The 24,180-nt window shown below is 41.2% G+C and overlaps 1 long non-coding RNA gene across 1 annotated transcript in view; it reads left to right on the top strand.

The window, feature by feature from the left end:
- The window catches only part of LOC122686267, a 553,524-nt gene that overhangs the window by 481,848 nt on the left and 47,496 nt on the right, over positions 1–24,180 (top strand). The window contains exons 6-7 of the long non-coding RNA XR_006338679.1: positions 18,365–18,464; positions 19,277–19,382. This is a non-coding gene — a long non-coding RNA (uncharacterized LOC122686267). The remainder of the gene's footprint in view (positions 1–18,364; positions 18,465–19,276; positions 19,383–24,180) is intronic.

Genomic DNA, 24,180 nt, shown 5'->3' with positions numbered 1-24,180 from the left:
CTTTATCCTCAGAGCATAGGAAGCATATGAAGAACTTTTTACACAGGAGGAAGAACAAGATCAGATCTGCATTTTAGAAAGCTTCTTCTTGTTGCCATTTGGAGAGTGCATTAGTCTGTAGGAGGTGGGCATGGATATAAGAAGTCCTGTTACACTAAGTCATTATACCAGTGAGGGAAAAGTAAGATGGGAAGATAACACCCAAGACTTTCTGACTTAATGAACGAGAAGGGCAGTGGCCCAAATCGCTTGCATTTGAAGGGAATAGGAAGATAATAGTCCCATTTTTGGCATTTTGAGTTTGAGATGTGAGTGGAATATGCAAGTGATCCTGGTCAGTTGGCAGATGTAAAATCAGATTCCATGAGAGACCTGGGCTGCAGATGGAGATGTTGTTCCTTCCTGTAACTGAAGTCCGGAGACAGCGGGGAATCCACCAGAGATGATAAAAGGGGGTGGCTGGGAGCTTGAGGAACTCCACATGTCACCATCATTGCTATAATTCAGATACAAGATTATGCTGTTCCAGCAGTCTAAAAGATCATAGCCACGGGAGCGAAAGGATATGAGCAGGTTTTTGGAAATGTTATAGAGGTGATTCCAAACTTAACATTTGTGAAGCCCCAGGATGTCTTTTATTGCAGCAAATGCTTGGTTGACCCAAATACTTTAGAAAGTCATTTTGTTGTGGTTGGCAGGCTACAGTCCATAGGGTCACAAACAGTCAGACTCGACCGAAATGACTTAGCATGCACACACACACGAAGCCAGTTCAGGTACCCCAAAACAGAAGACCCTGCTAGTAACTGGCAGCCTCCCCTGCTGCCACTGCACAAGGTAATTTTCAGCAACACATAGTCATTTAGGGCCTGAGATTAAATTCTTGAAGTGTAAACTAGTCTTGAAGGTACAAGCTGTAATCCAATGGATAATTTATAGCAAAGACAAGATATTCACTGACACCCCAATATCTCCATCTAATTCAGTAATTGGCCGTTCCTACTTGTCTTCTATTTGGCTAAAAATCTGGTTCACTCAGTCTTTTCAGCAGCCCTAGAGGAGAGCCTATGCATTTTGGAAAACCAGAAGATATTCTTTCAATGTGGTGATAAAGACACCATACACATAAACTTTCTAAAATCCAGGTTACTGAATCCCTCTTCCCTGGGTTCCACTCAGTACCTCATTAGCAACTCTTCTTTTTCTGAAGTATTTTCTCAGTCTGGAGAAATGGCAGTTTCCCATTCTCAAGTCATTCCTAAGGGGCGTGACTCTGCTACGTAATATAACTCTCCCTACCTGAACGAACTCACTTTCATGTTCTGCCTGCAGGCCCTGTACAACTAGCTTGCTTTCTTTCAATATTTATTGAGAAATTATCCCTTAGCAGGTGTTGTTATAGGTACCATAAGTATATTAATGAATATCATAGTTACAAAAATATTTTGAAACAAATGCTTTTATAACATGCATTTGATAAATTTGGAAACAGGTTAGAATGGATAAGTTGAACAAGGTCACACAACCAGGAAGTGGTGACAAATATTCATATATGGCCCTAAAGTTCACACTCTTAACTACTAAACACTAATAGATTTTCCTTTTCTTTTGGGTCTTCTGTTTCTGTTTTCTTTTGGGACTCTGTGGCCTCTGATGCTCTTTTCTCAAAAATCTATAAACAATAAATGCCTCTGAGAGGGTGTGGAGAAAAGGGAACCCTCTTACTAACTGTTGGTGGGAATGTTAATTAATACAACCGCTATGGAGAACAGTATAGAGGTTCCTTAAAAAACTAAAAATAGAACTACCATATGACCCAGAAATCCCACTGTTGGGCATATATCCTGAGAAAGCCATAATTCAAAAAGACACATGTGCCTCAAAGTTCATCACAGTACTATTTACAATAGTCAAAACATGGAAGCAACCTAGATATCCATCAACAGATGAATGGAAAAAGAAGATATGGTACATATATACAATGGAATATTTATTACTCAGCCATAAAAAGGAACGGAATTGAGTCATTTGTAGCGATAACTAGCTTTCTTTACTCTCTAACCCTGCCTCCACTTTCAACTACTGACTCACTCCAAGCTTGCAAAACATGTATACAATTTAAGATCAGCATTTTTAAAGCTTTGCCTCTTCATTTGATAGCAACTTGGGCTAAGAGAGTTTTGTTTTCTCATCCATAAAATGGGAATGATATATGGTTACAACAGTACCTGACACATGATTATGGCTCAGTAAATCTTAACTATCATTCTTACCATGACTAGAGTTGAAGTCCCAGCTCCAAAACTCTGTAATGAAAAGAAAGGTACCTTCTCTCTAAGCCTCAGTGTTCTCATTTGAAAAAAATGGGGATTACCATGCCTGCCTATCTCTTAAAGTTAAGAAAATCCAATGGAAGACAGTAAGTAAAATTACCTTGCATGTTACAAGAATCTATGGAAGTATTACCCTTTTTACATTTTCTTTTAAGGTAGTACCTTCTTAGGTGTCATCACTGGAAAAACAACAATTGTTTAGAAGCCTAGCTGAGGCTATAGAAAATGTAAGAAATAGAAAATCTGACTTACAATTTTGTCACATAGCTGCCTTTGGTAACATATCTGAAGGAGACTCAGAGATTCTCTTTTATTTGAGGTTAAATTCTCCAAAAGCTGCATACCTGAACCATGAACACTTAGTTCTCAGTAAAAATATCTTCTCTGAATTATTTATTAATACAAGGCTGTTACACTTAAGAACTAATCTAAGAAATGGCCACGTGAAGCATGTTCTGCCTCATTTATAAAGTTCCCATTGAAAACATTTGTCCATTCTTCTACACAGTATTTCTAAGGATCTACACAATAAATACCAGCAAAAGCTTAATACAGGGACTCATTTCAGTGCCTTTTTATGTACAATTACAATTCTGCCTATGATACAATGAGCACAATGCATCTTAGTTCATACTCTGGTTTATTAAGGGGATTGCACATGGCCTGGAACTGGCCAGCTGACAAGGATTTAGGTCAAATGGGGACAAGCTGCTCATTTTCTCCTCTTACAGACTATCTCTTCCTTGACTTGGCACATCACTCTTGTCCTATGCTTACTCGTGATTTCTGCTTGTGACTAACCTGGCCCAGGTACTGCCTCTTGATCTCTTTCTGGCCTCACCTCACTAACTGGACAAATTCTTTCTTTCCTGCATTTCAAATCCCTGAGGGAAGGTATGTGACTGCTTCAGCCGAGCACTGGCACATCTGTTTATGAAGAACCTTTCGTGCAGGCTCATCTCGTCTGCTGGCAAGCTGGAGATGGGCCACCTGGAACGCGGGGACCATTCTTAGTTCATCCAGGACAGGACGGAGCTGCTCATCCGCAACATGCTGTCCGGGCAACTTCCCTGACTGAGGTCTGCTCTTTTATCTTTCTTTGTACTTTTGTTTATTTTTTTCTCAGTGCACAGGAAATTTATGGTGTTGACATCTAAGCCTTCTTTGGAATAAGTGTTTTTTTTTTTTTTAAATAAATGGATATAATACATTGTCTTAGAAACCTTTTAGAGCAGGCACTAAACCAACCTTACAACTTGTTTCTCTTTCTAAAAAATAAAAAGAAAACCTAGTTATCTGAGGGTTTGTTTTTTATAGAGTCTAATTAGTTGAGATTTTATTAATGAAAGGCCACTCTGGCATATTCCCTGAAGGACGGAGTACCTCTGTTGGCCAGTGTTACTGGTACAAAGTTGGACAATACCTTGTCTGTGCACTTCCTGTTTCCAAAGTCAAATCTTACAGGACCTGAGTGATTGGGTATGTGTGGTGGTGTGCCGGAGTCAGCTTGGGTCAGTTCTCAAGAGCTGGTTGTTTCACTTTCAAGAATTTTGTGGGTTGCTTATTAAACACAGCCATTGTTCAAATTCAGTTCAGTCAACTCATAATTATATAACTTTTATTAAAAACATAGGTAGTAAATATTCAAAACCCATCACTTTCTTATTAGTTTACTACATTAGCTCTCTTTTTAAAAACCTTTTGTGGTACTTATTTTATTTTTAAAATTTACTTATTTATTTTTGGCTGCACTGGGTCTTCATTGTTGCATGCAGGCTTTCTCTAGTTGTGGTGATCAGGGGCTACTCTCTAGTTACAGAGAATGGGCATCTCATTGTGGTGGCTTCTCTTGTTGTGGAACATGGACTCAAGTGCTCTGCAGCATGAGGAATCCTCCCAGACTAGGGGTTGGACCTGTGTCCCCTACATCAGCAGGTGGATTTTTTAACCACTGGGCCACCAGGGAAGTCCCTACTACCTTATCTCTGCTTTTGAGGCTAATGTCACCTCTTGTACCTGTGTGGTTAAAATACTATATAATGGTGTTTTCCTGCAACTCTTTTTCAAATCCATGTGCAGAGACATCACACTGGCAAGCTGAAATCCCAGATAGTGGGAGTGTTTACACCATAGAAATGGACACATGCTGCAAATCTGCCCTTTCCCGCCACCCCACCCTCTTCTTGGAGATCCCGTTATTAGAAGTTTGCCACCACATCACTACATGTCTGTTTTACCAGTTGAAAGCAAAACTTTTAAATATGCTCAAGCTTGCAACAATCTTGAGGTTGGATAAAGAATACGTTTTTAAAAAGTTGGAAACCCATTACTGTAAACCTGAGTCAGCTTTAATCCATTATATTTGTTCTACAATAACACAAGTAGTGAAGCCTTTTAGATCATCTGTTTCATTTAACATCTTTTCTCTAACCTGGAAAATGTCAGAATGCTTTATTTTTTGGAGGGGCTGGTTTAAGTTCTCTGAAGCTTATACACATAAGCCCATACATTATGCACCTGTACAAAATGCCCAACTGAGAATAGTGGTACCTTCACCTAATGATGGAGTTTAAGCTTCTTGAAACAATTGCAACTTAACATTTAAATACAGATATTCTACTATCTTATTCACTACACATATTCTTGAATCCAAATGAAGAAGTATAACTTTTTACTCTACATTTTTGATTCATGTTGACCTCATTAACCGGCAAGCAAATTCATCCTAATTATAAACTTTTGAGACATTACTGCATTAATAGGATGTGGAAGAGGCTTACTGATGGAATATCTCGTTCCTATATTTTGTCACTTAAGAAACTGCCAAAATAGTTGAATGTTTCAAATTCTTTTATGAAACAAATGGACAGAGTAACAGCAAAAGAAAAAAAAATTACATATGACCTAATCACTACTAGAAAATATATGTACTTGGGGCTGAGGGAGGGGGTAGTTCATGAGTCTGGCAAACAGGCAAGGTGGGCCTGCCGTCGGTCGATTTGTATGATGAGCTGAGGAGTTTTCCAGGCAAACCGTGTCCGAAAGGAACAGAGAACCAAATACGAGCTCAGTCAGGAATAGAGCCAGAGACGGGTGATCATGAACACATTGGAGCATCTGTCACTTGGACGAGCTCCTGGCGTAGTCCTTCACCCTGTGTCTGAGTCCAGAGACGAGCTGGGATAATATACATGAAAATGGTAGGGCTGCTCAGGAGAGCCATCCTAAGGTGTTAAAGCACAGGCACTACTGCTTTGGGAGCCTTCTAGTGTAACAGATATCTAAAGAGAAGAAAAGCACCAATGCCCCCAACTCACAGCGGGATTCTGAACAGTTGCAGCACCGCATGGGTACTTACTAGGGCATTGGTGGAGGAAGACCCCTGGGGGTAGTAAGCAGCCAAAGCAGCAATAGCTCGGCCCATCCAGGGCCACAGTCCCTTGGTCAGGCGTGTGGGATGGGCAGAGATGTATGGATATCTAGTGGAGGAGGCAGAGATAGGACATGTTCCACACATCAAGCACAGGACACAGAGAGTCTTATCAGAAGAACAGAAATGAAGGTGATGCACAGTAACTAATTTGACTTATTTCTTTTGAAATAACTTTTTACTTTATATTGGAGAATAGCCAGTTAACAGTGTGATAGTTTCAGGAGCACAGCAGAGGGACTCAACCGTACATATACATATATCCATTCTCCTCTGGGGACTTTGCTGATGGCTCCCTGGGCAAAGAATCCACCTGCAGTGCAAGAGACATAGGGACGCAGGTTCGATCCCTGGGTCAGGAAGATCCCTGGAGGAGGGCATGGCAACCCAGTCCAGTATTCTTGCCTGAAGAATCCCGTAGACAAAGGAGCCTGGCGAGCTACAATCCAAAGGGTCACAAAGAGTCAGACATGACTGAGCAAGTAGACATGCATGCAATCTCCCCCAAACTCCCTCCCATCTAGGCTTCCACATAACATTGAGTAGAGTTCCCTGTGCTATACAGTACATCCTTGCTGTTATCCATTTTAAGTATAGCAGAGTGTACATGTCCATCCTAAACTCCCTAATTATCTCTTACCCCTATTCTTCCCCACTGGTAATCATAAATTTGTTCTGTAAGCCTGTTTCTATTTTGTAAATTAGTTCATTTGTATCATTTATTTTTAGATGCTGCATATAAGGGATATCATATGATATTTCTCTTCTGACTTACACTCAGCATCTGACTTAGGTCTGAATTTGCTGAACGTACTATCTAAGATTCTGAGAAACTTCACGGGAGGGGAAGAACTTGCAGAGGCCTAGAGTTTTCATTAGTGAGTGCTGACAAGAGCTTATAAGAAAGAGTTGCATCTTTTCCTGTCTTTGGAAGGAGATTCCTGATGCAGATTTAACTAACACAAGGCCAAGAGCACATTCTCATCAAGCTGCTAGAAAGTCGATGCCGTGATATACAGTGGAGGTACATATCAGTGTTCATGGGCTGTGCTGGTCATTGAGTTACTTCCTCAAAGAAAAGTCATTTGATAATTTCAATGGAGTTTCTGAAGGAATCTAACTATGTTCCCCGTTCTAGCTGTGGGGGCCACAAGAGCACCCACTTTCTGAGTTGAGGTGCCCCTTGAAGATCTCTTTCACTGGAGAATTTGGTTACCAATTTGGGTACTTGAAGTAGGAGCCACCTCGGCTCCTTAAATGATAAACTCTTTTAAGAGACATGTGCATGGTCTGTATTCTCCCTAGGAATTAGTGAGCCTGTTGGGAGAACAAAGGCAATAGAAACTCTAGGCTGGCTCCCAGAGGATACAATTAGGATGCAGAAATAAACCGCTCCTCCCAGCACCTGTCAGAGCAGCACAGACAGTGTCATTGTGCAAGTTACAAAAAGCAGCCTCTCGAGTAGCTGAGTTGCAAGAAGACACACCTTCTTCAGGCTAGCAGGCCCTCACTGGGGCACAGCTTGCCAGGTAGGCACCAGGCCCCATCCAGGCCTGCCTTTGTTCATTGCACAAAATGCACGATCCTATGATCCAGCCCATCAGGACATGACATGCGGTGAGAGGGGAGTTCATGGAATATACTTCGTATTGAGAACCAGGAATGAATCTAGAAGGATGCGCTTTTGGAGATCTGAGCCAGAGGCTTTGCTTGAACTGAAACATAAAGAAGGTGTGGCTGGAGCCATCACTTGGGGTATTAGCCCTTCCATCTGGCCAGACAGTATAGGGATAGCATTGTTCTGCAGCCCCAAAGAGCTGCCAGTCGTAAAGGACACAGAAGACCCAGGAAAGAACTTTTTAGAACCAGAAAACGTCATCTCCATGATTGAAAAAAATTATTGCAGGCTTGGAAAAGATCCTGAAATTGATGGAGGTCATCTCCTCACAAGAGAGGCTAAAAGATCTGCAGGTATCCTGGCTGCCACAAACTGCTCCAGGGACCTAAGCGAGGGGAAAGCTCATGCATTGCTGGGCTCATCCATGACAGTGACCCTGGCAGTTGAACCGGGAGGAGATGGAGGCTTTGACAGAGATGACATAGATGCACCAGGGTGGGGACAGGAGGAAGCAAAGTGAGACAGTTATGTCCTCCACTAGAGATCTGCCGTCTTTGGCATATGGGAAAATTGGAAAGAAAGGGCTTATCAAACATATTTGAGTAATTCCAAAGATGGGGTAGGGGAATAGAGAGCTGGACACCAAGCGTCTGCAGTTAGAGGAGAGGGATAGTTCTGAGAGCAGAGGGCTGACCCCCGTTGCATTTGGTCTCCTGGCTAGAACCCCATGCACAAGTGATGTGGGAGTTTACAGATGGCAGTGAAAGGAATGGAAGTTGGTGGCACTGTCAATAGGACTTGAAAGGACCGTCACTGAACTGGAAGACAAAGTAACCATGTTTGGGAGCCCCTAAACAGGGCAGTGTCACAAAAGGCAGCATTCTCTCCTACTTTGTAGAAATCCCTGGCTGTTGGGGCATCTTGGGGGTGTTGTGGAGGTGCAGCTCACTGGTGCCTGTTGAAGGTGCCAGTGCTATCCCAAGGCAATGAAGGGGCCATACCCCGCAGAGGTGACCCCAAACGTGGGGACGCGGTGGGGCCAGCAAAGGGGGCCGTTCCCATAGAAACAACCACGCCTGTAGGAGGAAGAGGATCACAGAGCCACATGGTGGTGGGGGGTTATTTGTGAGCATATGTGACCATGGACTTCCAGAGTTGACCACACAGGAAGGCGGGGACTTTGCCAGGGACCTGGAATCCAGCATTCACAAGCTACGGCAAGAGCCAGCAAACCCAAGCGAGCATAGACCTTACTTCTGAGAAAACACATTTGTTCTCTGACAGTTGGGAGAACAGGCAAAAGCTATTATATCCATCATCAGAAATGGTTTCCAATATCTAAAAAGCGCTTATTATCTTTCTGAGCTCAAACTCTAAAATCTAAAAATATGCAGCCTGCTTAAGTAAAAGTGCATCGCTCCCCTCACCAACAGCCCTCAGTCCTCACTGGCCTTGTTTCTACCTGAACCTGCCAAGCTTGCTCTTACCTGGGGGATTCTGCATTTGCTGCTTTCTCTCTCTGGTATGTTCTCCCTCAAGGCTTTGCAAAGTTGGCTCCTTCTTGTCACTCAGATCTCAGCTTAAATTCCTCTTCTTCAGAGAGGCTTTCCCTGACTATACAGTTTTTCAGCCCATCTCTCCACCCACAGACACTCTTTCACGCTATGTAGTTTTATGTTTTAATGACATTTATCATTAGCTGAAATTACCTTGTTGGATTTTTTTTAAGTTACTTGTCTATTGCCTGTCTCTTCTCCCACAAAAATGTAAGTATCCAAAAATCCAAGCTATTTGTCTGTCTTACTTCTAGCTGCATTCCCTAGCATATAGTAAAGTACTCCTTAAGAATTTGTTGAATCAATCAATTTTAAACATTCATTGGCAATTTCTCTGCATTGGGGGAAATCGCTCACTATGTGTCAACATAAAAAAACAGTATCTCTAGACTCTTTATCTTGCTCATTTTCCAGGTAAATGAGAACCAGGAAAGCTTCTGCTTTGAACTTAGTATATAATCTTGATTTGTTTGTATGTGTTGACAGATCATTTTCAAATTCATGTCTCTAACATCTTTGTACACTAACACTTTCTGCATATCAATGCTCGAACGTTCATTTTGCGGGAGCATCATGTGTCTCTACTGTTCAGAATTTGCCTCTTCTAACCCAGTGCTGCTAAAACACCACATCACTAAGGAGAATTCGTGATCTATCAGCAATGCATAGGATAACCTTTGACTCCATCAGGAACACTAAAACCATCTGTGTATTTTTAGGAAACTCTGATCTTCAAACTTGTACTTGCTTTAAGAAATGTTTGTAACTGGAGATTCAGTTTCAGGCACAATTCAAGTTCCTCTCTTGAGTTTTAGCAACTTTGCATACCCACTGGGATCACGTCTCATATTTTCCAAGTCCTTTTAGGTGGCTAGTTTGACACCAAACGAGCTTCTAAGACACACTGCTGAATCATCTTCATTGGAAAGTTTTAAGAATAGAATGGGTAACTGCCTACATTAGATTCGTTGTCACAGCACTTAGAAGCTAAGGAAAGAAGCCAATGCACCCCTGAGATTTGCTCTAGCAAGGTGATTTTTCTACCTTTGGAAAATAATTAGTCCTCCAAAACTGTCAAGTTTTGCTCTTAACAAGTAAAATAATCTTGAGGGGGAAAAGACTGTATGAATCAATATTGGGGGTTGTCCATACATATTTTTTTTCCATTAAGCATGTGGTGGAGGGATATTTTGAAAGGAAGTTTAAGGCCAAAAAAAGACCACTGACTTTTGGGAATATTTCCTGTTGCGTTTGGCACTTTTAAAATTTTTGCTCTTTTTCCTTTTTTATGTTAATCATCCCCTAGTAACTAGCACTGGGTATTTGTGAAATTCATTTACTCCCATTTTGTTGTATTGTCCAACAGATTGTTTCTAGTACCTTCTGATGTGTGGCAGCTGTGTTTTAACAATTCCAAGCGTACCATATGAAAGTAATCAAAGACATTAACACACTAGTGTCTGCAGCTATGGAGGTATTTCCTGAATGTGGTGCTGCTGGGCCGTACAAAGTTGTATGTGAATTACTTTTTTTTTTTTAGCATGTTGAAGTGTTCTCTAAATAAATGTAGAATCATCACATTTGTGTTTGTACCCCTGTCTTTGTGGTGTAGCTATTAACAAAGAACAAGCATACTAAAATCTGTACTGGAGAACCATTTTTACAGAGCATAGAGTATATAACACGTTAATCTGTGCAAAGTGATCTCTCAGATTCCCAGTGGAGGAAAAAGTTAAAGTTTAGTGTTTCCTCTGATATAGTGTACCCTGGGTAGAGTGGTAATGGCTAAGTACATAGCATCCTAGTATAAGCAGTTACTGGGAAATGTTGTGCATACAGTATTTTATTACAGTAAGACTGCACTGTACTTAAAGTAAATATCCCTGGATCCCCTCCAAAGCTAGGAGAGTGGGGTTGGGTTACAGAATCTGCTCATTTAGCAACTGTGTATCATAATAAATGAGAGATTTGAAAAAAAGGGTTGCTTTGTTTATCATAAAAGGTGAAGAGAGGTAGCCTGAAGAAAGTATACTCTCAAAGCAGTGTTTGTCAAGAAAACAATACAGTTGCACAGTCTTGAAAGACGATACAATGCTATGTGTTGTACTGCCTCCCTGGCTGCCATTTCGCATATCTTACGTAAGCGAGGGATCCAAGGATGAAGCTTAAAAATTAAGGCTCCAAATGTGGCAGCAGCTGTCATAAGTCATATTTTAAGATATGAGTCTAGCTTTTTACAGATCCAATGTCACAACACTTTTACAATCTCTATCAAAAACCATAAGCTCATTTATTATTTGACCGTGTATTGCAGCATTTCAGTGGACATAAATGTTATAGATAGAGGTAAGGATACAGATACAGATTTTGAGAGAATGAGCCACCTTTCATTTTAGTGTATCAAGTTCACTGTCCTGGCTAGATGAAGTAATCTTCTGAAACATGCTTTAAGTAAAGGGGTTCTAGGACTCCGTAGCCAAGAGTCTGCACTTACTTGACATTCCATTTCTCCCCGGTGACCACTAGGAACAGAGTCTCACTGTGTCTGGCCCATGCAGGACTTTCACTCTTAATTAAAATAGTGACACCAGAAGCTTTTAATGATTCCCCAAATGCTATTATAAGGCACAGGGTAAATGTTAGAGCAGGGGCCCATCTTGGGGGAATAAGTAAAATTTGGAAAGAACATTTTCCGCACCGCTTCATCCACTGCCTTCCTTTGGCCTCCCACTGGATCTCACTGGGCACTAGGCCACGTCCGACCTTAACTCCTTGCTGGAGGGATCTCTCTGGAACATCAGACACCAGAAGAGCATATTTTCCCAACCAGAAAAAGAAAACGGTTCAAACTTTCAAGCTCTCTCTCTCCAATTTCTGAATTTCTCCTGAATCTAACTGTCTTCCTTCTTTACCCAGATAAATATGTGAAAACCATGAAAGAAATTATCCCCTCCCCAACAGTACCTTGAAAAGTTTTCACATTATCAATCTTAAATGGAGTCTGCATTTAATGAGCGTTTCCCTGGTGGCTCAGATGATAAAGAATCTGCCTGCAATGCAGGAAACCCAGGTTCAATCCCTGAGTCAGGAAGATCAGGGAATGGCAACCCACTCCAATATCCTCACCTGGAGAATTCCATGGACAGACCACAGGGCAGACATGACGGAGCAGATACCACCACCAGCAGCAAATGACAATACTGATTTCTTTCTTTAAAAAAAAAAAATCTATCTAAGTAGGTATCTATTTGACCACACCAGGTCTTAGTTGCAGCACATGAGATCTTTAATTGTGGCATATGATGAACTCTTGGTTGCGGCATGTAGGATATAATTCCCTGACCAGGGATTGAACCTGGGCCCGCTGCATTCGGAGCTGGCTTAGAGTCTTAGCCACTGGACCACCAGGGAAGTCCCTCAAGATTTATCTTTCACCTAGACTGAATCCTTGTCCTTAGAGGTGTGCATGAATGTGGTCCACTAGAGACATGGAGATGAATCTCTGGGTAGAAAGATAGATGTTGCTTTGAGAGGGAAAAGTTAAGGCTTGCTCTGCAATACAGAACCCTTGCCACTTACCTCTGTCATTTCTGAGCCTTCACTTGGCCTATTCTTCTCAAACAAAATTAAAAACAGTTCCTGAAAAGCTGCCATTTGGATCCACACACTCTTTTGAGGACGCTTAGAATGTGCAAGGTACAGTGCTATGCGGGAAAGAGGCACAAAATGAAAAAATCAAGCACCTTTCCCTCCAACAGCTCACGAGCCAGTGGGAAGGCTGGGCGTGTAAGGGAAGGGAATTTGAGCTGGCAGGAAAGCTCAGTAAAGGCCCTGAGGTGGCCCATATACAAGGTAGAAACTTTGTAGCATGCTTGGGAAAAATAGAATTGCTTGATGTGGCTAAAGATTAATCTACATGGAAGAATAATGGGAGGAGAGATAGAAGAGGGGCTAGGAATGGGAACAAAGCTCACGTGACAGCCTTGATCCAGACAATGGGGGTTTCAATGCCAGGCTAAGGTTTGACATCCGCATCCTAAGCAGTAGAGGGCCACTGGAGAACAGAGAAACAGCAACCAGTGTGATCAAGTCTCGCATTTTCCTATTAACTGCTGAGGAGGTCTTCAAGTTAGAAACTCAGAAATTATTCAGGATAGCTTCAACAGCGCCACCAATGTCTCACTCAAATCTTGTGAGAAAACGATCCTTTTAAAACTAGCAAAATTACATCGGAAGAATAGATGTATCTATCTCTCTCTTTCTAGCTAGCTATCTACAGAGAGGTAGAATCCCTTCGCTGTACACTTGAACTAACACAACATTGTAAATTAACTATACTTACAATTTTTAAATGGTTAAAAACTTATGACAGAGATAGCAGAAATGATATTGAAAACCTATATTTTCCACCTCTTGATGTTGTGCATTGTAGTCTTGGTTGATCCTAGAACAATTACAAAACAGAAAAGGCTTGTTTTGGTGTGTGTGCTACCCAAGCCACCTCCATCCCACCTCCACCCCCAGAATCTCTATGTATTCTCTTCCATCCCAAGCATGACAGAAGGAAGAGTGAGCGCTCCACCCTCACCGAGCTTAATGCTTTAATGAAAGTTTGGGTCAGGGAACTACATAAAATTAATGTTAGATTAAGGGGACGACTTCTTTTGGGTGTGATCCCTGAGGGACAGGTTTAAATTTTCTTGCTTTTTCTTCTTTCGCCAATGCAAGCTCCATCTGATCGGTTACCCTTGAAATTCCTAGGGACCAAAGTCCTTGTGGTGCCAGGGTGGGACTTCAAGTCACAAACCGCCCATGTAGAGAAAGCCCTTGAGCACACTGATATTCAAATGTAAACAATCAATAGTGTAGAACAGTGTATCCGTCACGTTCTCAGCAGGAAATCGATGGCATGCTCAAATTAGGATCATTTCATGATAATTTAATAAAGTGTTCCTTTAGAGAGTTGAGAGGAAGCCACAGGGGTTAGTGCAGCACCCTGGGGTAATGTGAGCACAGGGGACACCAGTCCTAGGCCTGAGAAAGGAGAGTTAGGAACACTTCCCGAGCCCCACGGGGAGAGTCGTCACAAAGAGAGGGCTGTCATGACACAAGCTCGACCTTAGATAGGGACATCACTGGCCCAAGGTGACTCTGCAGAGAGTCAGGGGTATCCCTTCTGTCTGTCTCCAGGGCCCCCCAGTGGCTGACCTCAACCAGTGCAAGGGAGTCCATTGATAAAAGTCCTTACAAGTCAGCTTTTCTATGCAGAGTAGGATAGACGTGCAGAGTACGTTTGGATGGGTGAATGGCACACCCCGCACTAAGAAGGAGGGAAAAACAAAAAGTGAAAGCAGCAAGCTTGGGGTGAGGGTGGGAAATAATGAAGAAGGAAAGACTGAAACTTATTTTTCCAGAGCATTGACCTTGTTCTTATGTGCACATACACACACCCTTTTCAAAATTCAGTAAACAGGATTGGGACGTCACTATTTCTTCTAACCTCAAAGGAAGACATTTTCAGTCACCCCTCATTCCACAAGATGGACATCCTTCTTTCTGTGAGAAAAACGAGCTCATTCAAATCTAGACACCAGTGAGATTGTAAAGCGCGGACGTAGTTCATTCACTGTGAGGTGCATAGACAATCTTATTTTTATTAGCCGGTTGGGAGTACATGTGAAGAACAGAAGCTAGAACAGGATATTTCTTCCCCCTTCCTGTAAGACTGCCTTTCAGGGCATCCACAGTGAGCTCAGATGGAAACCCGCCCGTACCTGGAGTCTCTCCAACATTCCTCATCTCCCTTTTCCCCCTAGTCCTTCCCCCAAGCAAGGGTCTGCTTCTCTAAATCAAACTTTTGCAAATCCTCATTCTTGGCTCGGTCCTGGGGAGGTGTTTAGAAATTTCTGTTCAGTACCTCTTTAATTTTCCCCAGGAGTAGGATAAGATTCTTGTGCTTGAAGTCTCTGCAAGAGGAAACCATCTCTTGCTAATGATGAACATGACCTTGAGGCATCATTGTTCTAAAAGGACCTCTTCCCTCCCGCACACAGCTCACTCCTCACCTGTACTCCCATCCCCACCTCTCCCCAAAAAGGATTAAGAGAGGCAGAAGGAACCTGAAACCTTGTTTTGTCACAGTACCTTTAGGGGATTCTTTTTTAATTTTTTATCTTCCTGGCTGTCATTCCCAGGAAGCTCCTCTGCCATACACTCTTTTTTGAAATTTATTTTTAATTGAATGATAACTGCTTTACAATACTGTATTGGTTTCTGCCATAGATCAACATAAATCAACCAAAGGTATACAAATGTCCCCTCCCTCTTGAACCTCTCTCCCACCTCCCACCCCTTCCCACTCCTTTAGGTTGTTCCGGAATCCGTTTGAGTTCCCTGAGTCATATAGCAAATTTCCATTGTGGGGATTCTTTTTTCTGATGGTAATCAGACAATGGACTCCTTGGTTGATTTGACTGGTTTCATAAAATATGTGCATTTTTCTTGTATGTTACTAAATTATCTTCTTATTCCTAAGCCTTTTGCTTCCCAGGTGGTGCAGCAGTAAAGAATCTGCCTGCCAGTGCAGGAGATGCAGGAGACGTGGGTTTGATCCCTGGGTCAGGAAGATCCCCTGGAGAAGGAAATGGCAACCCACACCAGTATTCTTGCCTGGGAAATTCCATGAACAGAGGATCCTGGCAGGCTACAGTCCATAGGGTCGCAAAGAGTCAGATGTGACTGAGCACACACAGAATAGCTGCATGTGACTATGCAAAACAATGTGGTGGCTTGAAGCAACAATATGTTAACTACCACAATTTTATGGGTTGTCCGGGTGCTTCCCACTCAAGATGTCTCATACTGTCATTCAAAGACGCCACTGGACTGGCCATCCAAGATGGTGCTCTCACATGGGCGGATGCTGAGGCCGGCTGTTGGCGAGAGATGAGCTGGGACCTTTGACTAGAACACCTGTCTGCAGCCTTTCAAGAAATGTGGCTTTCATTTCTCACAGCATGATAGCTAGTTTCTGAGAGGGAATGTCTCAGGGTGAGCTTTCTAAGAGACCCAAGTGGAGGGTTTTTTATATCCTGAGACTTTTTTATATCCTAGTGTCAGAAGTTCCAGCCTGGCTCTTCCACCTCAAACCTGTCCCACGGATCACTCATATTCAAGGGGAAAGGAATTAGACTCTGCCACCCACTTGATGGGAGGAGCATCATGCATCTACAGAGAGGGAAGGAATTGAGGATGGTCACATTTGGAAATCAGTACACAATTTCATCTCTTCTTTGCATTTTCCTAATGAAATCATTATACATCATTCGTGCCATCATCGTCTTCCCTGGTGGCTCAGATGGTAAAGAATCCGTCTGCAATGAGGGATACCTGGGTTCGATCCCTGGGTCAGTAAGATCCCCTGGGGGAGGAAGTGGCAACCCACTCCAGTATTCTTGCCTGGGAAAAGTCCCATGGACAGAGGAGCCTGGTGGGCTACAGCCCAAGGGGTTGCAAAGAGTCAGACATGACTGAGCGACTGACACTTTACTTTATGCCACCACTGTCCAGCAGTGTGCTTATTATTATAGTGGAAAGAGCACTGAATTCAGAGTGAGATGGCCAAGACAACAGTTCCAAATCCAAAGCAGGAGCTGGGCTCTGAGGTACGTTTGCATCCTTCTCTAACTCTTGGACTCTCAGGCATTTCCACGCCTTCTTCTCCTACTCCAGATGAGTGCAGAGTTAAAAAGAACTAATCTGCAGTTGTCTCATCTCCATTGTAGATTCTCCTACCCACTAGTTAGGGAAGGGGGAGTGAGCTGGCAAATTTACCTCAAGAATTCAGGAGTGAGCAGAATAGGGCCAAACAAAAATGACTCTTCTTCAGCTATCACAAGAGCTGGAAGACAAGTGGGTGCCTCCTCTTTCAGAGCAGATCAGTTCCCCTGCTCTCCAAAGAGCATCCTCTGGAAGGTGTGAACCGATCAACCTGTACTAATCCCAGATCTGTCACATACTACCTGTGTAATCTTGGACTAGTCACTTTCCAATTTTCTTCTTATAAAATGAGAATAGGCATTTCGGAGGTGCTAGATGATCAAGATATATAAGGTGTATGAAAATGCCATGAATAGTAAAGCCTTGCTGCTGCTACTAAGTCGCTTCAGTTGTGTCCGACTCTATGTGACCCCGTAGATGGCAGCCCACCAGGCTCCCCCGTCCCTGGGATCCTCCAGGCAAGAACACTGGAGTGGGTTGCCATTTCCTTCTCTAATGCATGCATGCATACTAAGTTGCTTTAGTCGTGTCTGACTCTATGCAACTTTATGGACAGCAGTCCACCAGGCTCCTCTGTCCACAGGCAAGAATACTGGAGTAGGCAAGAATACTGGAGTAGGTTGCCATTTCCTTCTCCAATAGTAAAGCCTTAGGTGCAGGTAAAGTACCTCTAACAGAGTTGCCTATATCAAGGCAGACTTCCTCTGTGTAGGGCCAGATTGCAAATATTTTTGGCTTAATGGGCTTGGTGGTCTCTATTGCAACTGTTCAACTCAGCAATTGTAATGAGTATGAAACCAGACTTTGATGTACATAGAGATGATCATACTAAGTAGGGGAGACAGACAAATATCATGTTATCTCTTATACGTGGAATCTAGAAAATGAACATATTTACAAAACAGAAATAGACTCACAGACTTAGAAGACAAACATATGGATACCAAAGGGGAAATGTGGTGGGGGGGAGCAGGCAGATGAATTAGAAGGTTGGGATTAACATAAATATACACACTCATGTATATAAAATAAATAATCAAGCAGGGCCTACATGTATAACTGAGTCACTTTACTGTACACTTGAAGCCAACACAACATTGTAAATCACCTATAAACTCCAGTAGAAAATAAAAATGTTTAAAAAGGATGCCAAAAGATGGTAATACATGAGTGTGGCCAGATATGGCCCTTAAGCCATAGTTTGTAAATGTCTGTTGTAATTTATGGTATCACCTGGAAGAAGAATGGGGAAAAAAGTTGGGCCAAGTAAGCTTCCCATATGTTTTTCCTTTAAGTTCAGACACTGAACAAGGTGAGTTACAAATGTAAAAAAATGGAAAGACACGATTTGATGCTAGCCATTGACACCTGATTTCCTCCTAGAAAAAGAAGAGTAAGAGAAAGTACCCTTACAGGTGCCTGGAAATAAAACGTGAGAATGTGGGACCTTGGGGATGAAGCGATCAGGTGTGTCTGAGAGAGGAGGAGTAACATCCCATTTATTCCAGACAGGATATGACCGTGGGAGTCTACATGATTCTCAGTGTAGCCTGGCCCTGTGGATCCCCAAATCCTCAGGAGGGTTGTTTAACTCATGAAATGTTTAGAGTGAATGATTTGGGTTTTATTTTTCTTTTTGTTGTTTTAGAAACCGGTGAAGAGATTGAGGCCTCATATCTGGTTCGTTTGGAGCAGACCCTCAGTATTGTGGGATCTTAGAGCATAAAGGCAAAGAAAATCATAAAAAAGTAAGTTCTAGAAATACTTAGAAATCACAAGGAGGCCTACTGGGCTGTCACAGACCATGGAAATGGGGTGTAGAATCATTTAGCCAGATGTCCAGAGGGCAGGGGCCCCAGCTGGTGTCTCTGGCAGAGACATTGGGCATATCATGATGTAAATAATAATGATTACAGCAGTCTTACAAAACATGCCAAATACTTTCTAATAAAGTGGTAATTAAAGTTCTTTAAAGGTCACTAACCACCCCATTCCACTGATTATGAAAAAAATTCTTTAAAGAAAAATTGTAAGTTATGGGCAGTTTTACCTAGCTTTAAATGAAGGTTTATCCAAATTTTACCTTTCTGGGATGAAACCGTTTTTCTTAGATGATCAGTCCTTTTTGTGAAAAGCTTTCTCATAGATCATATTCTCTGGGATCAGAGTGCCAAACAGCCCAGTGCCAATTTTGGTTTAAAAAAAATTAGAAGTTAGCAATTAATACTGAGCACTTGAAGAAAGAATGTTCGTAATAACCCAAGACTCCAGATAATCCACCATAGGACTGTGACACCTAAATGTGTGTGTTGACGTCTCTGAGGATAAATGGTGCTAAGAGAGTCACAGTCAGCTCTGTGCTCACATAGCCTGGCACGCTGTGTTTAATCTCTGGCTATAAGATTGAAGTGAGCCACCGCTAATGGTGACCAAAGAAAGCATTTCAGAATGTCTTTATTATATAAGAAAGGCACTGTGATAGAGGAGAAAGACTTCTTACTAGGAAATGGGTGATCTGAATTTAAGTATCAATCCTGCTACTTCTTACCTCTGTATCCAGAGTTCCCACCAGATTTTGAAGAACCTCAATTTCATCATCTGCAAGATGGTAATCATACCAATCCTATCATTCATCACCTGACTGCTGTGAGAATTGAATGGGAAAGGTAGGTAAATAAAGCTTTGAAAATGGATATAAAAATACAAGTTCTTTTAAACTGCTACTTGGAATGATATTGAAACTAATTGTTAGGTATTTTAAATGTATTTTCAGGTTTTACTTAGTAGGATTCAAGCATGAGTCTACTTAGAATGTGTGTATTTCAATGTATCACTAGTATATATTAACCATAATATTGTCTTTGCTTGCAATTCCTTCTCCCAATATCACCAAAGTCTGCAAATGAATGGAATGACAGCAAATGGCAAATTGTGCCTTACATGATCAACACTATTGGTTGTCTCCCCAAGAGCCATCCGTCCTTTCTCCTTTGTCAGTTAATAGAGCCCAGGTATTATTCATATATCTGTATGTAGATGCACATTGTTAGCCCCCCATTTCAGGGATAAATATTAGGTTTTCAAAGCCAGTCAGAATAACCCCATTTCTTTTGCCAGTAACTGATTAAGGGAAGGGCATGTAGTTCAAATAGGATTGCTGAATGCATAGTAATAAAAACTTGCTGGGCACTTATTGTATGTCAGGCACTTTTTAAAGTACTTTATTAATGCTAATTCCAACAACAAACTCTATGAGGTAAATTGTATGAGTATATAAGTTTTGAAGCTCAGAAAACTGAGAGCTAGCGAGGCTTACGGAGAAGGCGATGGCACCCCACTCCAGGGCTCTTGCCTGGAAAATCCCTGGTGGGCTGCAGTCCACGGGGTTGTGAAGAGTCAGACATGACTGACCAACTTCACTTTCACTTTTCACTTTCATGCATTGGAGAAGGAAATGGTAACCCACTCCAGTGTTCTTGCCTGGAGAATCCCAGGGACGGGGGAGCCTGGTGGGCTGCCGTCTATGGGGTCACACAGAGTCGGACACGACTGAAGCGACTTAGCAGCAGCAGCAGCAGAGAAGCTTAAGGAAGTATAAAATTAGAACTAGAATACAAACCCAGATTGTGTGGCTCATTATCCATGCTCTTTGCTATTATGTGATACTGAATTGGAAGTCTCCTGATAGTTTTCTACTGATAGTCTCCAGGATGCATGGAAAAGGTATCCTCAATAACAACAAAAAGATACTAAACAGGGTATGTCCTGCTTCCTTCTGCTAGACATCTAATGATTGCATGTGATGCCCAGAGTACTGGCAGCCATATTGTAACAATGAGAATGCTAAGCAGATACACTAAGAATGACGGAGTAAAAAGATGGAAAAAATCCTGGGTCTTTGAAATTGTGTTGAAACACTGATTTTACAAACTCTGAAACTTGCCTACTTGAGTAATTCTTATTCGATAAAATATTTTAATCTTTGTCGAAACAGTTTTGATTTGGAGTCATCTATTACTTGCAGCTTAACACATGCCTTCTGAATTAACACAGACATGCTATTAGGTGTGGTATGTCCAACCAAAGTGATTGACTTGCCTTTGAAGTAGTGGTTTACTGTCACTGGAAATATGTTAAGGATGCTGAAAGGAAATTACAACTTTGGAAGAATAGGTTAGACAAATTGATCCAAGATGTCTTCTGATTCTAGGTTGCTGATTTCAATGAAATTCTAGTTTTTCTCTAACAAGCAGGGTTAGTAAGATGAAAAGTGTTAAAATACAATTGAACAACTTTTTGGAAAAATGTAAATATTTAGAAGATAAAAGAAGAAAAAGTAAATTACTGGAAATGCAGACAGATCCTATGGTTCAGTCAAAGAAATAAAATCAAAAATAACTTGGAGATTCAGGATAAGCCAAACTTAATTTGGGGACTTGCTTCCTCAGTTACATTCTTAAGAATTAAGCAAACAAAATTCCTAGTTCTACATCAGCTACCTACACACTTCTCTTTTCCTTTTGCCTCTGGCTTCTAAAAGAAGAACATGAGGCCTCTTTCCTAATTTCTCTCAAAATCCTTGTTACTTGCCTTCTACTCCCCTACTGAACTGGAACTCCTCAAGCAGTGGTCACTAATAATTGCTTAACTTGCAAATCCTAGGTGGGTTTTCAGCTCTTGACTCATCCAACTTCTTTGTTGCATTTGGCCTCAACTTTCACTTCTTGCTTCACCTTTCATCATCTCTCTCTGAATAACCTCGCTGTCTCCCATTTACACAGGCCCAGTTCTATTTCACCAGCCCAGAGTTTTCTCTTAACTGGAAACTTCCTATTTACAACTGTCTCTTCAGACAGCTTCTGTATACGCCCAGGAAACAGGAGTCATCTTGGTTCCTCTGTCTCTCTCTGCCTTCACATTTCTTCCATATCTTGTCAATTCAAACACCAAAACATGTGCTTCATTTGTCTCTGATCCATTTCTATTGCCTAACTCCAGATCTTTGTCTCTCATCTAGGCTTCCAAATGGCCTGCCCTCAAATTCCATGCAGACCACCAGCATAATAAATCTGAAGTACAGGACTGATGGTACTTTTTCACTTTGGATGATTCCTCATTTGTGTAGGTGACTATTACCTTCAGAATAACACCCATTTTTCTTAAGATATTGCTGCAACTGGCCCCATCCCACTGGCTTAGCCTCAACTCCAGCTGTTCCCTCCACGTACCTTGTGGATTGCTTTTGTGAGATGGCCTGCTTTTCCATCTCTGAGCTGTGCATTCATGCTGTTTCTTTGAGTGAATTGTTTCCATCTACCATTCCTTGACCTGGCAAACACGTTATATCTCAAGGTATACCTCAGATTACACTTCTTCCTTCTTTATCTTACCCACCACCAGGAAGTCTTTAAGCTTTCTATCTATTTCTATAAACATGCCAACACCCAGGCATGCTTGGGAAAAGCAGGAGCTACCTGGATAATGCAATGTATCATCACCCCAAGCTTCCTGGAAGTGCCCAAAGCCTGAGGACCTGATTGCAGCTTAGCTAATGTGTCCTTTTCTGCACATCTTTTGATCTGAAACCAGAAAGCTGGCATTCAATTCTCTGCCATTCAAGCTAGGGGGAAAATGATTATTCTACAAAGAAACAAACTTATCCCAGTCTCATATTTCTGTAAATGGCATAATCAATGGAACAACCATGTAAAGATTTTTTTATAAGAAAAAGTTGTGGCCCAACAATTTTATACCTAACACATTTTTGAATGTGTGTATAAGAATCTCAGAAATCTGAGGGCTAAAATTGAAATGTCACCCATATGTCTGTCCTGAAGAGTTCAAGAGAAGACATGAAACTAGAAGAACTCAGGACTTGAAAAGTTTAGTCATCAAGGAACAATGGTAATCCAGAATTACAATTTTTTAATCAAAATTGAACACAAAGATTAAATTATCTTGATAGAGAAGATGAATTAAAATATTGACTTAATAACACTGACCTGACTATAAAGCCACAGAAGACAAAACAAAACAGAAGACTAAGCTATTCACATTAACTTTGTGATTAAGCATTTTATGAAGTTCTGACCAAGGCATTTAGAAATGTATAAGAAAAACAAATGGAGCACAGATGAGAAAATTATTATGGCACTCTTAAATGTTATTTATGCGAACAGCCCCAAAGAGTCATTTCAATAGAGCTTAGTAAGCCTTATGTGAAATAAATGTACATGTTAAGTATACAAACTCCAGGAGTTTTTCCTGTGTATTAGCAATAACTGATTAGGAAATGTAATAGAGAATTAAACTACTGTAGCTGTAACACTTGGAGGTAAAAATTGAAGAAAAGATAGTTCCTTACTAGAGGGTATAATTTCCAAAAGCAAAGGTAATACTAGGCATGCAAAAGTCAGTCACAAAAAAATAATCATTAATAACAGTAAATAAAGAATTACATATAGGAGCTAACAACAACAACAACAAAAATCTACCCAAACGGAAACTATTTCCAGAAGACTGTCAACTTCTACAGAAGAGGAGAATGACTATAATAAATGGAGAAACAGAAAATCTTAGTCTTAGAAAAATGTCAATACCTCCTCAAATAATTCTTAAACTTAATGAAATCAGATCATTCTCAATATATTTTTTTTTCTGAAACTTCATGATGATGTAAGGCTTACATAAAACCAAAACAAAACAATGAACAAAAAATTATGAGAGATTGGAATAATGAGGGGTGGCTTGGCACCAAGCTATCAAAATGTGTTACAAATCTACAGTAATCAAAATAATATGGCACTGATGTTATCTTCTAACTCTGATTTTTTTTTTCTTTCCTTTTTTCCCTACTGTAATCCTGACCTGCTCAAAAGCATCCTTTTCTATGAAACTTTCTTGGACTACCCAACCTGGAAGTCATTTCCCATAACACATCTGCCTTTCTTTTTGTTCACTGATATCATATTCTTGGCTATATAGCAAAATTTTACATGCCTTTTCTCCCACAAAGTTTACATTCCTTTGTTTTTATCATCTTTGTCCTAATATGTTTTTACCTACAAGATGCAAAAAGTAGTTTTCAGTAACAGTAATGGTAGAGAGCAATGTGAGATTTAATAATACAATGATGCCATAGCTTCAAGATTACATCTGAGGACCACCAATAGCAGCAGTACCTAGGAACTTAGAAATGCAGGATTGCAGGCCCCACCCAGATATGTTGAATCCAAAGCTGCATTTTAACATGATCCTAAGGTGATTTATGTGCACATTAAATTCTGAGGTGCACTGCCCTAAAGAATTTCATGGAATAAAAAATTTCATAACTCTTCTGAAGCAATCACACATAGTTGGCTATCTTCCTGTGCTACAAGCAAGTAGAATTATTCAAATCTTACACTTCCTTGATAGGCAAAAATTTAGTGACACCATAAAGTGCATGAGAAATGTGGGTTCAGA

The sequence above is a fragment of the Cervus elaphus genome, chromosome 29 (genome assembly GCF_910594005.1).
Source record: "Cervus elaphus chromosome 29, mCerEla1.1, whole genome shotgun sequence".
NCBI lineage: Eukaryota > Metazoa > Chordata > Mammalia > Artiodactyla > Cervidae > Cervus > Cervus elaphus.
Note: the sequence above shows the minus strand (reverse complement) of the source record. Positions and strands in the feature narration are given on the sequence as shown.